The 16,574-nt window shown below is 42.7% G+C and overlaps 1 protein-coding gene across 3 annotated transcripts in view; it reads right to left on the reverse strand.

The window, feature by feature from the left end:
* The window catches only part of ZBTB7C (zinc finger and BTB domain containing 7C), a 45,498-nt gene that overhangs the window by 11,926 nt on the left and 16,998 nt on the right, over window positions 1-16,574 (reverse strand). The window contains exon 1 of one of the 3 annotated variants that reach the window (XM_072416724.1): window positions 5,460-5,772. The exons of 1 other annotated variant lie outside the window; for it this stretch is intronic. The gene's annotated coding sequence lies outside the window, so the exon portion shown is untranslated. One more of the 3 variants, XM_072416723.1, reaches the window with a different exon arrangement.

The raw sequence follows: 16,574 nt of genomic DNA on the forward strand, positions 1-16,574 counted from the left end.
TTTTAATGGGGTCCAATTGGTGCTATTGTTGACCAACGACCAATTTTGATGACTATTCTGGGCAAATATTGATTATAAATACAATGGAATTGGTTTACTGGTTTTTGCCTAATGGATCGCCTTACCAATGGAATATATTCCATGGCGTATGGTGATCGTTAGGTTGGGGTGGTGGAGGGATATACAGACAAAGGTGAGTGCTGACATCTTCTCCCAACCCTGAAGATAAACCCTTAATATCCTAATTGATTTTAAATACTGAAAATTGAACCCAGTCCCTAACATACTGCCTAATATTATCCTAACACCCAAACCCACTATTACCTCTTTAGATTCCCCCAGTCCTTTACCCCAACCCTAGACATAACTTGGTTCCCAATCCATCAGCCTAAATGCTACTTACCTCTAAAGTGGTGAATGCCATGAAATACTTCCAGTGCCAACATCTTCTACTTTTTCCACTGAGATTTATGTTATAGAAGCTCTACCTGGCACATAGGTGACAACACCCTGTCCCTGCCTCTCATTTGTGTTTCTAGGTTGTCACCCTATCACTTTATAAAGAATCTGACATTCAAAGAAACATTTTCTGGTGGAGAATCAACTACTGCCAATGTAGCTGGAAGATTCTCCACCAGGGAATGTTTTGGTGAATGTCATATCAATCCTTTAAAGAAGCTGTTTGAACAAACATCATGCAGACCCGTCAACTGCTCACATGTAACAGGGTGACAACTGTGTCTTATTTGTGCTGCTGTGTTGTCAGCCAGTCACATGCCCCCTGGTGGTGACTACAGCAATGACAACACACATTTCCTAAACACAGACATTCGTTGTCACCACTGGGAAGCCAGTGCAAAGAAATGGCCTGCAGCCAACAATGAGCAACTGCATGTAGACAGGAAGTGGAGTCTGTTAGAGGTCACCAAATATGAGATGTAATAAACAATGAAAAGTATTTTATTGGAAGCGGGTTTATATTATTAATGAGATGATTTTTTTCTTTAATTGCCCGAATGATTGTCTTTATTTCCGTACACTCGTTTCCTATATTGAGCTATGAATACATTCACTCATACTTTCATTTATTGCTGTCTGGATGAATATCAGAGAAGGTGGAGGAAAGGAATGATCACGCTGAGAAAGCTTCATATTTGCTCATGGAAGATCAATGCAGGAAGGACCTGACCGCTCTCCTCCCCCACCAGGCACTGATCAGCAGGGGCCATGGGAGATGAGACGTGGGAAAATATCACAGTGGAGCCACAGACATCCCACACGCCTTCCCATTGTCTTTCACTACCAGGACAACGACTGTCTCTGATCAATGTGTGCTGTCATTAAAGGTCATGTGACAGGGTGACAACACAAAAGCCCAAATGGGCCACAGTTGTCTCCCTATGCCAGGAAGAGCCTCTCCTTCCCAGAGCTTTGCTATGTGACAAAGCTGTAGCAAACTTAGAATTGAACAGACAGAAATACAAATCCTTTGGTGGGTAAAGACAGAATTGGTCTCCCCGTGGTGGATGTAGCCGACAGTGGGCCCCTGTGCAGAATGGACTTGGGGCCCCTGTAGGAGGAGGGTTCAGGGCCCCTTATTTAGTGGCACACTTTGCATCTCCCCTACAGTCCCTTCCCACAATGTGACAGAGCAGCCAACCACAAGCACAAGTTCCAGTGAGTCACATGACCTGGATGAATCAGGTGTTGCTCTCAGCAATCCGATCGACCAATCAGACTTCTTCTTTATTATTACTAAGTAAATAAAGCTGAAACTTGATTGGTTGCAATGATCACATTCTCGTTTTTACACTTTTTGTAATTCCCCTCAAGCTTTATGAGTGAATCATTGATAAACCCATCAATATATGAATTTATATTTTTCATGAAGTTCTCCTAATACTGGAAACAAAGATGATGCAGCTGTAGGGGGAACTGCCCATAGTATGGTAAGTACCTGAATAAGACCTGGTATCAGCCCCATATACTCCACTCTACAGCAGAGCTCAGAATGGTGGAGAAAGAAGCAGCACAAGCTGCCAGTCAGGTATTCCACAAGAAAAAGTCAAGAGGACGAGACGCGTGACAGAGGAATGAGCTCCTTTTCCTTTCACTGTCCAGTTACGTGTAAAAAGTGTTGACCTGTAAGTGGACCTACATCAGGCCTCCACTGTGCAGTGTGCAGGGCTGAGTGAATCTCAGGACTGAATGGAAAGAAACACATTAGTGTGTTTTTAATGGAATTATATCATCAAGTCCTCCTCAGTGCCCCCCTGGAGTCATGTCACCCAGTCACTGACCAATCAATGAGCCTTTTATTGGTACTGTAATCATTGACTTCATGATGGTGTCAGCCAATCAGAAGCAGCCATTGGCGATCAATATTGAATACAGAATTAATTAATAGAAGGCTGTGCTACCTGACCAGCGCCATGAAATCAGAGAATGACCCATCCCATCAGCACATAGTAGTTCGATGAATGTGATTGGATGCATGGGATGGCTCAGTGCCACTTTCCTATGGTGTCTGAGAACTCAAGAATAACTATAGCACCCCCTACGTGTGGGAGGGGGGATTACAATGACAGGTGGTGTGAAAGGGGTACCTATCTGTCTCCTTTAGGTAATTGTGATGCTCCAAATGGAATGTACATAGCCCGCCCACAACTGGCCCTGGATAACTCCTCACATTTGGGGAAATCTCATTTGGGTTTGTTCTGATCACCTGACCGATTAACTTTGCGTTCTGATCACCTGACACATTAATAATGCAATCTGATCACACGACGGAATAACTACACAAGGTCCAACTCCAAAAACTCCAGCATGGGTGGGAACTGCACAAAAATTGGAGTATATCGGAGGGCAAGTTTTATTTTAGTCCTCCAGATTCCCCCTATAAATATCATTTTGGGTGTACCGGCCCTTTAACTGGGCACAAACATGGCAGCAAATGTTGAAAATTGGCGCCATGTACCAAGCATTCCCAAATCCATCTTAGAAAACCCTGATTTGTACCCAGTGAGGGGGGATTTGTGTGGGGATATTACAATAAAATGATTATTTGGGGGGTAACATGACACGGCGTAGATCGATATCCTCCAAACGCGCCCGATTTAATCATTCTTGGCGGGTTGTTTTTCTGCCCCCTCTGTGTCTTGGCTCCAGGGGACGGCAGGAACAGGAGATGATATTAAATGCCAAGCACAGGCAGAAGGAGGAGGAGGAGAGGAGGCGGCAGAGGAGCTGAGACAGGCAGAGACAGGAGGAACCCAGGGGCAGCCATTAACCCCTGCCATGGCAATCCGCCGCCATGCGGGCCCACATCTGCCCTTCCTAGACACTCAAAATAATCAAAATGTGGAAATGCAAATCCCAGTTTATGTAAAACGAATAAAAGAGCATCAGATAAATAACTGGCCAGAAAAAGAGAAACAAAGGAGAGGGCCACCCTGGCTGTTACCTAAACTACCTAGAAAATAATAAAAATTGTTCAGTCTTACAGATGTAGCAGCTCCTATCCTGCAAATTGTTCTGATATCACTGCACACTGTGAGCTTCTCACAATGTGCACTAGAAGCTCAGCAAGTCAGACAGACCCCCACCTCATTTTCTGGCTGGAGGAAGTCCATCATTATCTAGTTTCTCCCTCCTGAGCCTGACTGTCCCTGGCCCTTTCATCCATTGGATTTTCATCCATTTTTTATTGACTAATAATGTCAACCTTGACTTTTATAGGAAGGCTGAATCAGCAGTGCCAGGGGGAGCATTGACCATGGTACATGAATTCGGGGGACTTCACCCGCAGGACCACCGATAAAGGAAGTCACTGGGGCCCTGTTGTTGGTGCAGCGTACTGAAAATGAATGACTGTAAAATAAATGACTCCGCAGGGGAGGTGTCAAAGTCACATGACCAGTTCTCCTCCAATCACAGCACTCTATTACACAGAGAGGACTGCATGTGAGTGCTGGGGACACACCATAGGCTGACATTTATGAATGGGTTGCAGTGGGCCCAATGTATAATATAAATGAGCCCCTTAAACGTTGGGGGTTATAAAGGGGCGAAGGAGATCGGGGGGATGATGCTGGGCAAACAACTCCTGTCAGTCCCTCTGTGTAATGGCCCAGGCCAGGGGACCCTCCCCCTGCCCTCCTTATATGTTCCCATCAGGGGCCCAAGCATACATTGGTCAGAGTCCTGTGGTTCAGAGTACCAGCTTAAGTGACCCTCACTTCCTGTTCTAACACTAGCCAAATAGAAAGGAAGTTCGGAGATTTCCCCTGACTTCCTGTTCTAACACCTTTCGTATAGAAGTTGTGAGAATCCCCCTATTCCCTTTCTGACATCTATGAAGATGTGAAATTGAGAGATTTCCCCCCCCCACATACTGTCCTGCTGCCTGCCAAATAGGAAGTCGGAAAATTTCCTCTCACTTCCTGTTCTAACAACTGCTAAACCAATGGAAAGTTGGGATATTTCTCCCCAACTTACTGTTCTGATACCTGGCAACAAAATATAAATGCTATGTAACAGCAATTCAGTTTTCCTTTTTTTACTGGCCCTTCTAGTAAGAAAATATTTCTCCTCATTTCCTGTTCTAACAACTGAACAAATGAATGGAAAGTTAGAAAATATCCCTCTCACTTCCTGTTCTTACACCTGTCCAATAAACAGAAGATTGGGACATTTTGCCTGATTTCCTTTCACCTGTCAAATAAACATGAAGTTGGGAGATTTCCCCTCACTTCCTGTTCTAACAACTGTCAAATGAAAAGTTGGGAAACTTCCTTCTCCTTTCCTGTTCTGCCACCTGTCAAATCAGACGTTAGGAGCTTTTCCCCACTTCCTGTGCTCCTTGACACCCACCAAAGAGTGTAGAGATTCTCCTTCACTTCCTGTTCTGTCTGAGTTAAGACAAATCTCCCTTTAATGTATTTTTAAATCCCAAAATCTTTTTTTTTAATAATGTAGGAAAGGGTTAAAACCACAGCGTCTAAACAAGTGAAAAAAGTTTTGCTGACACGTGATTGGCTGAGTGAAGCAAACACATTTCCCCTTATTTACTAAACTCAGTGAACGTTCCCTTTGCTTAATAATCCTCCACCGCCCCTTGCGTCCTCTCTCCAGCTTAATTCTGCACCCTCGTGGCATGACAGGTCCTCTTTATAGTCACCAGCAGAGTCCTTTCCCGGGATCTGACACTCCCATCTGTCCCCGGGCCAGGGGGTGAATCTCTATTCCCATACAACGTGCAGGAGGAACCTCGGAATATTCGGTTGGCAGGCCAAAATTAAAAATGGCGCAGCAAACCCCCAACGCTGGTGGACACCACTGGCTGAAAAGTTCTTCGGGGCCCCTTTTATTGGTAGCTATTTTTGTATGGTAGCCGGTGAAGGTAGGGAAGGTTTATGGCCTCAGCTCCGACCCCCAAATCACCCCAAAATATTCCCTACCTTGGCGTCTATACGGAAGTTTTGTCTCCCCATCCCCGGGGCGGCTCGGCGTTCATGGAGTCCGCAGCCTGCGATGTGTCATCCGGGGAACAAACTCCCCGGCCCCTTAAGGGTTAGACGGAGCGTCAGACAAGCCTGAAATTTTTTGGCCGGTAATGTTGTCACACCAGCTACTAAACAGCCCCGAAGCATCGCCACCCCCCCACTCCACCCAACCCAACACCCCCCGCCCAACAACACCAACACGTCAGATTGGGAGGTAAAGTGCGTCTTCATTCAGCACGGGGGAATCCGGGCCAAGAGTGCGATTGTAAACCTAATAAGCCGCACCCGAGACAATATTCACCCATCTCCACCAATCCCCTGCTAAGAGCACCGAGTCAGCCGTGCCCACGTTCTCTTAACCCCCGCCTGTCCGCTGCAGCCACAGCACCACTGGAAAAAAAACTATTTTGGGTTAACCGTTAAAGCGTCCTTCGGAATCTTTGCCAAGTTTTTATTGCCGTCTGAGATTCATCCTTATTATTAGTCCTCATCATCGGGAGTGAAAGTGCCGGAGAAGCCAAGGTTTGGGGGTTATTTAATAAAAAAGGACACCGGAATAAATTTAAAAAAAAAAACAGCTCTGGGTTAACCGTTAAAATGTCCTTAGGATCGGAATTTCTGCCAAGTTTTTATTGCTGTCTGTGAGATTCACCACTAATATTAGTCCTCATCGTCAGTCCTGGAGAAGGTTTGGGGGCTATTTATTAAAAAAGGACACCGGAATAAACAAAAAAACAGCTCTGGGTTAACCGTTAAAGCTTCTTTAGGATTGGAATCTACACCAATTTATTTTTTGCTTTCCCGAGATTTACCATCAATATCGGTCCTCGCCACCAGGACTGAAAGTGCGGGAAAAGCCACCAGAATAACAAAAATAATAATAATGACAGCTTTGGGTTAACTGTTACAGTGTGAGGATTGATCGGAATCTCTGCCAATTTTTTTTTGCTGTCACTGAGATTCACCTTTAATATTTGTCCCCCTCGCTGAAGGGCCAGGAAAATCCAACATTTGGGGGCTTTTTTGAAAAGTCCACCAAAATCTTTTTTTAAAATGTCAGCTTTGGGTTAACCATCAAAGCCTAAACACCCGGAAGGATCAGAATCTCTGCCAATTTTTTTCCTGTCCTTGAGATTCATCCATAATATTTGTTCTCATCACCGGGACTGAAATGCAAAAAAAGCCAACATTTGTTTTTTTAAACGGCCACCAGAATAAAAAAAAAAGGACAACTTTGGGTTAACAATTAAAGCATCTTTAAAACACCAAGAAGAATCAGAATCTCTCTAAGGTTTTCTTGTGGTTCCTGAGATTCATCCTAAATATTTATCCTTGTCACCCGGACTGAAAATAACATTTGGGGGCTCTTTGTGAAAAGGCCACCAGACCTAAATAAAATGACAGTTCTGGGTTAACCGCTAAAGTGTCTTTAAAACATCAGAAAGAATCTCCGCCAATTTTTTTTTTTTTTTTTCGTCCCTGAGATTCACCTTAAATATCTGTCCTCATCATCAGGACTGAAAGTGAAGAAAAAGAGAACATTTGGATGCTAATTATGAAAAGGACACCAAATTTTAAAAACGCAGCTTTGGGTTAACTGTTAAAGCGTCTTTATATGGCCAATAAGGATCAGAATCTCCGCCAATTTTTTGGCTGTCAGTGAGATTCACCTTTAATATTTGTCCAGGAAAATCCAAAATTTGGGGGCTTTTTTTAAAAAGGCCACCAAAATTTAAAACAAATGACAGCTTTGGGTTTACAGTTAAAACGTAATTAAAAGACCAGGAAGAATCAGAATTTCTGCCAATTTTTTTGGTTGTCCGCGAGATTCACCCTCAATATCTTTCCTCGTCACCAGGACCGAAATGGGGGAAAATCCAACATTTGGGGCTTTTATGAACCACCAAGTGGCAGCTCTGGGTTACCTGTTAACCCATCTTTATAGCACCAGGAGAGATTGTAAATTTTTACTGCTCCATAAAATTTTTACTGCTGGCTATGAGATTCACCCTCAATATCTGTCCTCGTCTTCGGGATTGAAAAGCCAACATTTGGGAGCTATTGATGAAAAGTCCAGCAGATTAAAAAAACAAATGACAGCTCTGGGTTGACAATTAAAGTGTCCTAATAGCACTAGGAAGGATCGGAAGCCCTGACAAATATTGTTTTGCTGTCCCTGAGATTCACCCTTGATATCTGTCCTTGTCATTGGGAATGAAAGTTCAGGAAAATCCAACATTTGGGAGCCATTTTTTTAAAAAGACACCGAAAAAACCCCACAGCTCTGGGTTAACTGTTAAAGAATTTTTAAAGCACCAGAAAGTTTCAGAATCCCATCAGAATTTTTGCTATCCATGAGATTCACCATCAAAATTGGTTCTTGTTGCCAGGACTAAAAGTGCGGGAAAATCCAACATTGGGGGGCTCTTTATTAAGAGGACACCAAAATTTAAAAAAATGCCGAATCGGGTTTACCGTTAAGGATTTTTCAGCAAGTTTAAACTGCCATTCCTGAGATTCACCCTCAAAATTGGGGAACATGCTTCCTTTTGTGTCTACATTCATCCTATAGGGGGCAGCTATGACTGTCACATAAACTGAGAGCAGCTTGACTTTGTTCATAAAGTGGGTTGATGGGATTAGTAGTTTACACAGTGGGGCTGTTTGTGCTTTCACAGGAAGTGACACAGACATTTTTGTCCTTATGCAGAGAAAAGAAAACTAATGCAGCCACCACATCTATGCAGTGCTAAGGTGCAATATATAACATTTTTATTTATTTTTTAAATACAATTTTGGAGCCTGCATGCACGATAAAAACATTTTAATCTCTTATTTACCTTTAACACGAATTGGAGTCAATTTATAAATATTTTCACTCAACTTTTATCGCAAATTTTCCACATAAATAATTATTAGAAAAAAATTAAATCTTGAGAAAAAGTTGATTCATACATTTTCTAAATGAATTCCCAGTGAATTATGAGTATATTTTGGGTAAAAATTGGGTGAAAATATTTGGAAATAGACCGCATGGATGCAAAACTTTGCAATAGCCCCATCTAGTGATCATCTGTGATCTGCTTGAAGCGGACCGGTGATGAGAGAACGGGGGATGGAGTAGGAGAGGGAGAAGTTTAAGAATTAATAGTTCTATTTTTTAAAATTTCAGCAAAAATTGGAGGGTTTCTGTTAATTTTATAATTCTTGAAAATTCCATGCCAATGGCGAAAATTATTTAAGGCTAAACTCCAGATAGTTGTTGCCCAACACACAGACTTTTTGTGAACTTATTTTTCCTAACTTCCTAAATTCATGGTCACATGACCCTCCAGGAGTCCTCTGTCCTCTGCATTGAGAAGAAGCACCATTGTCCCGATGCTCCTATTGCTCCCTGGGTCACTTCCTATTGGCTTCTGGATCCTCGCAGGTTGTGCAGCATCATGACAAAACTATCAATTCTTAAAAATGATTTACCTCCCATCCTTTCACCCCCCAACCTTCTAAAACTGACCACCAGCATAATCTAAAACTAGTTTTTATTCACCCAAAGCTGTGGTCATGTGATGTTCCTGCACAATGTCACCACCCCCGCAGAGTCGGGGCTTCTTTTGGTGTCTATGTAACTGCCTGTATGACAAGGATACTTCCTATTGGCTTTTAGATCCTCGCAGGTTGTGGACCATCATGACAAAACTATCAATTCTTAAAAATGAGTCACGTCCCATCCTTTCACCCCCCAACCCTCTAAAACTGACCGCCAGCATAATCTAAAACCTGTTTTTTTTCACCCAAAGCTGTGGTCATGTGATATTCCTGCACAATGTCACCCCCCCTGAAGAGCCGGGGCTTCTTTTGTGAGTCTATATAGCTGCCTGTATGACACGGACACTTGCTATTGGCTGTCCAGTGGTGGGATCCTCTTGGTGTGACATCATCTACAGGGGGCTGGTTAGGGTGGGGACTTTGCAGTGATGGATCGGCAGTTCCTGCAACTCACATTGATGCCAGCAAGGGACCTGCTTGGAAGATTTTGGTGAGTAAAGGTAACTCTTGGGTTGGGTTACAGGTGGGTTAGAAAGAAGAGCTTTCATATAAAGCTGCAGCTAAGCAGAGGCAGACTTAGCCAACAGTGAGCCCCTGTGCAGAACAGACTTGGGCCCCCACACTAAAGTAACTTGGGGCCCCAATTGGTAAATTGAATTTTTATATTTGGCAATCATTGCCCTTTAACTATTCCGGAACATTATCTTCAGAATTATTATGTATCGCCATAAAAAGAAATAATAAAATAAACCAGGACAATGCATTAGGCAGGCAGCTGAGCCGAGCGTCTAGGCTGGGAATGAAAGGTCCGGATGTGCGGATGAGGACACGGCGCAGTCTAATGTATTAGCAGCAGAAGCTTCGTATAATTTTCTCTCATTAGCTTCTCGTCGGCTCAGAGTGCAGGAGAGGTGATGAGACAAACCACACGTGTCACCCTTCCCGGCACTGCTCATTACAAGCAGCCACATGATCCTCGGGGGTGGGGGATCCCCAAGAACAGACAGTAAATCAGAGCAGATCCAGCCAGGCTAGAAATGGGGAAACTTAAAATTCAGCTAATTGTATATAAGACAGCCTGGGGGGGGCAAGTCATCCATTAGGTCTTTTATATCTCCAAAATTCCTACAGAACCCAATCAATATCACTGGAAATAATCGTTATTGATTATTGTCGGGAGAAATAGAATAATCCATGAAGGGAAGGATCTTCCTTCCTTTAGGAAACAACAGCAGTGGTTCCTGCCGGTGGTTTAGTGACCGTCAATTTTTGGCAGGAGGAACATTCGACTGATCATAGGGTTGTCACCTGATTATTATTTCAAAGAACTGATCATTAAAATAAGAATGAAAATGGGTGTCCATGTTCCATAGGTGTAACCGAGCCAAAGGATGGGACTTGATTAAGAAATGGGCCTAATTTATTAAAGATAGACTATCATGGGAGAACTTGGGTGATCCTGCAACCCTGAAATAGATTTGGTCCAGGATTGAAGACATCTGTCAACTAATAGCAAATGATTTTTACCCCTTAATAGTCTATCTTCTCCAGTCTTGGAGAGCTTTATTACACGTTCTTCAGTAAAGCTGGATGATCCAGCAAACCCAGGTGGTAACTAGGGATGAGCAAGCGAGATTTTTAAACTCGATCTCGTGGCAAATTCGGCTGTTCTCGCTTACCGAAATTGTAAGCAAGAACGGCCAGTGTAAATTCGCTGATCAAGATTGAAAAAAAAAGTCCCGCAGGCTGTGCTGATCAATGAATGCAGCGCCCGCTGCATTCATTGATCAGCTCAGTGTGCGATCCCCGGCAGTAGAGGTTAAATGGGGACAAGTCTCCCCATTCAAAACTTCTAGTGCTCTCTGATAGGCTGAGGAAAGGAAAATCCTGATGACGCTCAAACCAATCAGAGAGCACTAGAGGTTTTGAATGGGGAGACTTGTTCCTATTTAACCTCTAGTGCTCGGGGATCACACACTGACACGAGGATTCCCAGGGCTGCATTCATTCATGCAGCCCTGTGAATCCATTGCAATGGGGATCACACACAGGAGGATTCCCAGAGCTGCATGAATGAATGCAACCCTGGGAATCCTCCTGTAATGATTTCCTGGAACTTCGGATGGGTCCGCGAAATTGGTTCAAGGAAGATTCACGGACCCATCAGAAGTTCCAGGAAATTTTCGCTCATCCCTACTGGTAACCCTAAATGTACAGGTAAGAAGTTTTGTCCCAATCATTATGGATGTGAAGAACGGGTTCCCACACTGCCCCTTCCACCTTATTTGGAGATTTTTCAGCATTGGACCTTTTCATGATACCTATCTATCTGTGTCCACCTTAAAAAAATATCAATACCGCCTTAAAGGTGTAGTTAATCTTTTGATGTAATCCCTCAATGCAGGATTGTCTGTACAGCTGCTGTGTCACAGCCGAAGGTGAGATCCATCTGAAATGGATTAGCCATGGCAGCGAATACAATATGGGGAGGACAAAGCAGTCCTGGCTCTCCTCCGCTCAGCACACCTTTATTCTGTACATCTTGTCTTAGGCAGAATGTGTTATTAAAACCACCCACCCTAATACCAGCAATCAGCGCTTTCCCCCAGGCAAGAAGGTGTTGCAGCACCTGTTAGGAGCTGAAGTTGCTAGACACATCCACAACACAAAACACAAATTCCAGCCTTGTTTATTCAACGCTGGGCGAGGTGATTGTAGTATGTGGCCCTCTCACTTTGGGAGTGTCAGTTATATAAAGAATGAAGCACAGGAGCAGTCTGCAGGTTTATGCACCCATCACAGCCGCATGGATTATTGGCATTTGTCTAGACCTGCGTTTCTTGGCTTTCATGGAATTTACCTGCACGGTTCTGCTTCTTCTATATGCCAAGTTTAGATTGGATTTGTATATGTGTTACCAGGGGGTGGCACGGTACCGAAGGCAAGGAATATTGGCTGTTCATATAGCAACATGAATTATCATTTTGCAAGAGATATAGTAAATGGAATGAAGATGTTTTAACTGCAACTGCTTCAATATCTCAATTAATATCAAAGTTTAGATAAACCAAACTACTATAAGTTCTCAGGTTTAGGGTTCAAGCCCCATTCTGGATTTAGCAAAAATCAGTTTTTAGCATTGAGATAGCTATGCACTGAAAGGGGGTAAATAGTATTTTTACTTACCCTATCCCTGAATCACATGTCGTCTCCACTTCCATGTGATTGGTTCCAACAGCTTTCCATAAACCTCTATGGCCCATGGTCTTTTGCCCTGACAGCATACCCCATAACACAAGTCTAGTAGGTATTATTATTATTATTATTATTATTATTATTATTAATAATAAACAGGATTTACATAGAGCCAACATATTACGCAGCGCTGTACATTAAATTGGGGGTTGCAAATGACAGACAGATACAGACAGTGACACAGGAGAAGGAAAGGACCCTGCCCCGAGGAGCTTACAATCCAGTAGGTGGGGGAAGTATCACACAATATGAGGGGGATATAGAATGGTGGGAAGTAGTGAGGGTTTCAAAAGACAGAAAAAGATGGGTAGGCAAGTTTGAAAAATTGGGTTTTGAGCTCTTTTAAATGAGCAGAAAGTAGGAGCAAGCCGAATAGGACGAGGAAGACCATTCCAGAGAATTGGGGCGGCCCTAGAAAAGTCTGGTAGCCATCCCTGGGATGGGGTTATGAGTGAGGAAGTCATTATTAGGTCATCGGAGGAGCAGAGAGAGCGGCTGGGGGAGTTTTAGTAGTAGTTCTGCATTGTATGGGGAAGAAGCCAAGTGCCACCCAAACCCTATAGAAGTCAAATGGATGAAAAGCATGACATGGGCAACAAAGATTCAGATAAGTAAAGTCCTGTTTACATTCCCCTGGACAAATAACGCATACTAGAAGAGGGTCCAGGTAAAACCCATCTATAGTCTTTCTCCTAGGACAGAAATTTTCTATCAGTTCCTGTACTCAAGAAGCAATGGGAAGTGGGGAAAAATTTGGAAAATCATTAAAAGTACAGAAAAAAGTTGAGATATGAGTTTGTTTATTTGGGACATTTCCTTTTATTTCTTGTTCTGCTGACAATTTAAAGTTTTGAATTTCTCCTGACTTTCTGGACTTTGAGACGAGTGAGTAAATCTCATCATTGGTGATGTCACTGATAAAACTCTACGCTATCCAAAGCTCAGGGCCCATCAGACCTCGGGACATCATGTTAATGTCATGGGTTAACAATTGCTAACAATGTGCTTCATTAGGCGGCAAATGGCTGTAAAAGTCCCGTTTACATTCCCCTAGACAAAATATCTGTACTAGAGTAGGGTCCAGGTGAAACCCGCCTGGTCTTCCTCTTATCAGTTCCTGTACTCAGAGCACAACCAGGAGTGGGGAAAGTATTGGAAAGTCCCTAAAAGTAAGGAAAAAAGTTGAGAGATATCACGGAAACAGTTTGCTTCTTTGGAACACATCCTTTCATCTCTTGTTCTGGTAACATTTTTTTTTATTTTGGAATTTCTTCTCACTTTCTGGTCACTGATACAAACAAAGTGGTTGAATCTCACCTGTAGGGTAACAGACTCAACACCCCACATTATCCAAAGCTCAGGAACCATCATTGTAACGCAGTTGTTACCGAACGTTAACGTGTCCTCATAATGGGCTCCCAACACAACAAAATGTCCAAAAAACCAAAGATGCATTATTTTTTGCTCAACAGTGCATGATAGCATGATATGGTTTTCTGTGGGGAGCAGAGGGGGCAAAAGAGGAGCATGTGGCACGCTGCTGTGCTCACCTCCATTGGAGTGAACAGCGGTCATTCTGGATTGGTTGTTCATTAATCCACCAGGACAGATTAATGAATAATGTCGGGTGATCGCTGTACAGATGCTAGCTTTACACCGACAATAATCTAGTGTGTATACGTAGCTCATGTAGTACATAACTTCTACCTAATCCCTGGCTGACTACCTGCAGAAGAGCCAACCTCAAGCACATTTTCTGAGGTTTTAGTCCCGAATGAACTTCTCTGACCCCCATAATAAAGCCAGGAGAGGGCCCAAAATACACAACCTTGGTTTTGCAATTCATGTAGATGTTTCAGATCATTCGTGCAGTATATGAAGAATTCCAATTGTGCCACAGTAAATGCCAGTCCTATGATGATTGCTCTCATATTGCGAAAGGCCGCTGCTTACCAACAAACTCAGAGAAAAGCTTTTGCGGATTTTCACGCAGTCTAATGAGTAGTCACCAAACTTAGTCGACCTTCTGGCTGTACAAGTAACCATACTCATCAGGGAGAATCATACTCTGTGTTCAGGTGGCCGCAGGAAACATCCCACCACCACCACCAACCCCCCCAAAATAAACCAAAATGAGAAGAGCCTGGGGATTCTATTTCGGTGACGGCCCACTTTGGGCGGATTCGCTTCCTTTCTAAAATAACACTTGGAGAACTTTGCCCAGCTGTCAACCACAACATCTCCGACAGCAGAAACCAGGATGGAAAAACCAAGATAAAAGGACTTTGATAAGTGCCTGAGCCCAAATTCTGCCGTCCCTCAAAAGAACCCTCAGGCTAAGAGGCAGTTTAAAGCACACTCCGGTGTCAGGTAGAGTTTATAAACCAATGTAGAGCCCTATATAAAAGTAAAGGTGGAAATTGAAGAATTAAAATGTATTCCGGGGACCCAACCAAGACTTTTGAGCTCATTGATCATCCATTCCAATATAATCAAAAGATCTGAGAACCCTGTTTTGCAGACCCTTTTGTAACCCATCTCAAACACATACAAAAAAAAAACTTAAAACAACTAATCATATTTAAAAACCATCAAGAAATGCCACTTGGGAAATGCCATATACCCATCTATTGCACACATGCCCTTTTTATTATCACTCATGATGAAACGTTTGCATTTGATCTTGTCACTGTTTCATACAATTTGTTCCATTTTTATGAATGCATTTTATGTATGTTCAAATTTATTACATGGACACATGTTTTGGGATACCTGACCATCATCCTTGTATGGGGCTTGTTGGACCATAGATATTAATATGGAGTTGCCATGACATTGCCTATGACGTTTTGGAAGATTATTCTAAAATATGTCGTTTCAGATAAAAGAAAATGTGTGAGGTGAGGTTCTGGTGCTGGATGAGAATACCTGGCTTGTGTTCCAGTTCCCAAAGGTGCTAAGTAAGGTTTGAGTCAGGACTTTAAATTCCTCCTCACCCAACCCATTCAACCATGTCCTTATGGAGCTGCCTTTGTGCATATGGTCACAGTCCCGGTGGAACAGAAAACGATCTGCCCCAAACTACTGGAGGAGCACGATTGTCTATATCTATGTATATTGTAGTATTTCCAAGACTCTTCACTGGAAAAACCTGAACTTAGTAATTTGGAGTGATGGTGTCATGGTTGATTTAAAAATTGTTCAAATTTACAGGTTTAGATTAAAAATTAAGATTTTTATCCGGTACCCAACGCGTTTCGCCTTTTTAAGGCTTCCTCAGGGAAGTATGAGCTTAAGAACATTACGGTTTTTGGTTGCTAGTACACAGATAAATGTAAATGGTGACTATGTTCTAAGGTTGTGCTTGAGATGTGTTCCAGCAAAGGTTGGATGCAGTAGTATTAATGCAGGTAAACAGGAAAAATAATGGAAGACCGCCAATGGTGCTTAATAAATTGTCATTAGAGTCAAGGAAAGGTATATAGATAGCAGGTCACTAGTGGCTCCAAAATTTGAGGAGAATCTGCCGAGTAATAATCAAGAAGGATTGTTTGTGCATCCAAAGCACTGTTACAACACAGCCACGTGTACTGGTGACACCCCTCCCCTAGAAAGGCGAAACGCGTCGGGACACATAAGACGAATACGGTTATTTGTTATAAATAGCTAGAGCAATTCTGTCTAGAATATGTACTCCAGGTGCCTGGTGACATACAAACTAGACTGGATATGTGAATAATGTTGTATGTAGAATATTTATGGATGAAACCTGATTTGTATCAATACATAATTAATGATTTTACAAAAACAACTTGTGAGCAGAAACCTCTTTCTTTCACCCTATTTTCCAAAGGTGGGATCCACTAAGGAAGAAGATGGCTTTGGGAAAAAGGAACCAGATGGGACTGTCCAGCACAGGTACATTTGCACCATTGGTCTACTGGTCTCCTGCACCCAAAAACGCGTTTGTATGAATGTCAAGAATAGAATAGAATAGATGTAAATATTCAAATAAGGGGATAAAAAGTAGAAACAAACTTTACAAGAAAAAATGGAAATTGTTAATTGAATACTAAGGCTTGGGAAGCAATTAGGGTTTATTAGGTTAAATAAAATTCTGCATGGTATTATGTGGTTTGATAGCTGCACAGTGATGCTGTATTCCAGCAGATCAGAAGGGTGAAAGTTAAGTTTGGGAACTTTGTAGGAGCTGCAGACTTTCACATACTTATACCTGCATGATCCATATAGAAATATACAAAGTACTGA

This window comes from Pyxicephalus adspersus, chromosome 6 (assembly GCF_032062135.1).
Source record: "Pyxicephalus adspersus chromosome 6, UCB_Pads_2.0, whole genome shotgun sequence".
Lineage (NCBI taxonomy): Eukaryota > Metazoa > Chordata > Amphibia > Anura > Pyxicephalidae > Pyxicephalus > Pyxicephalus adspersus.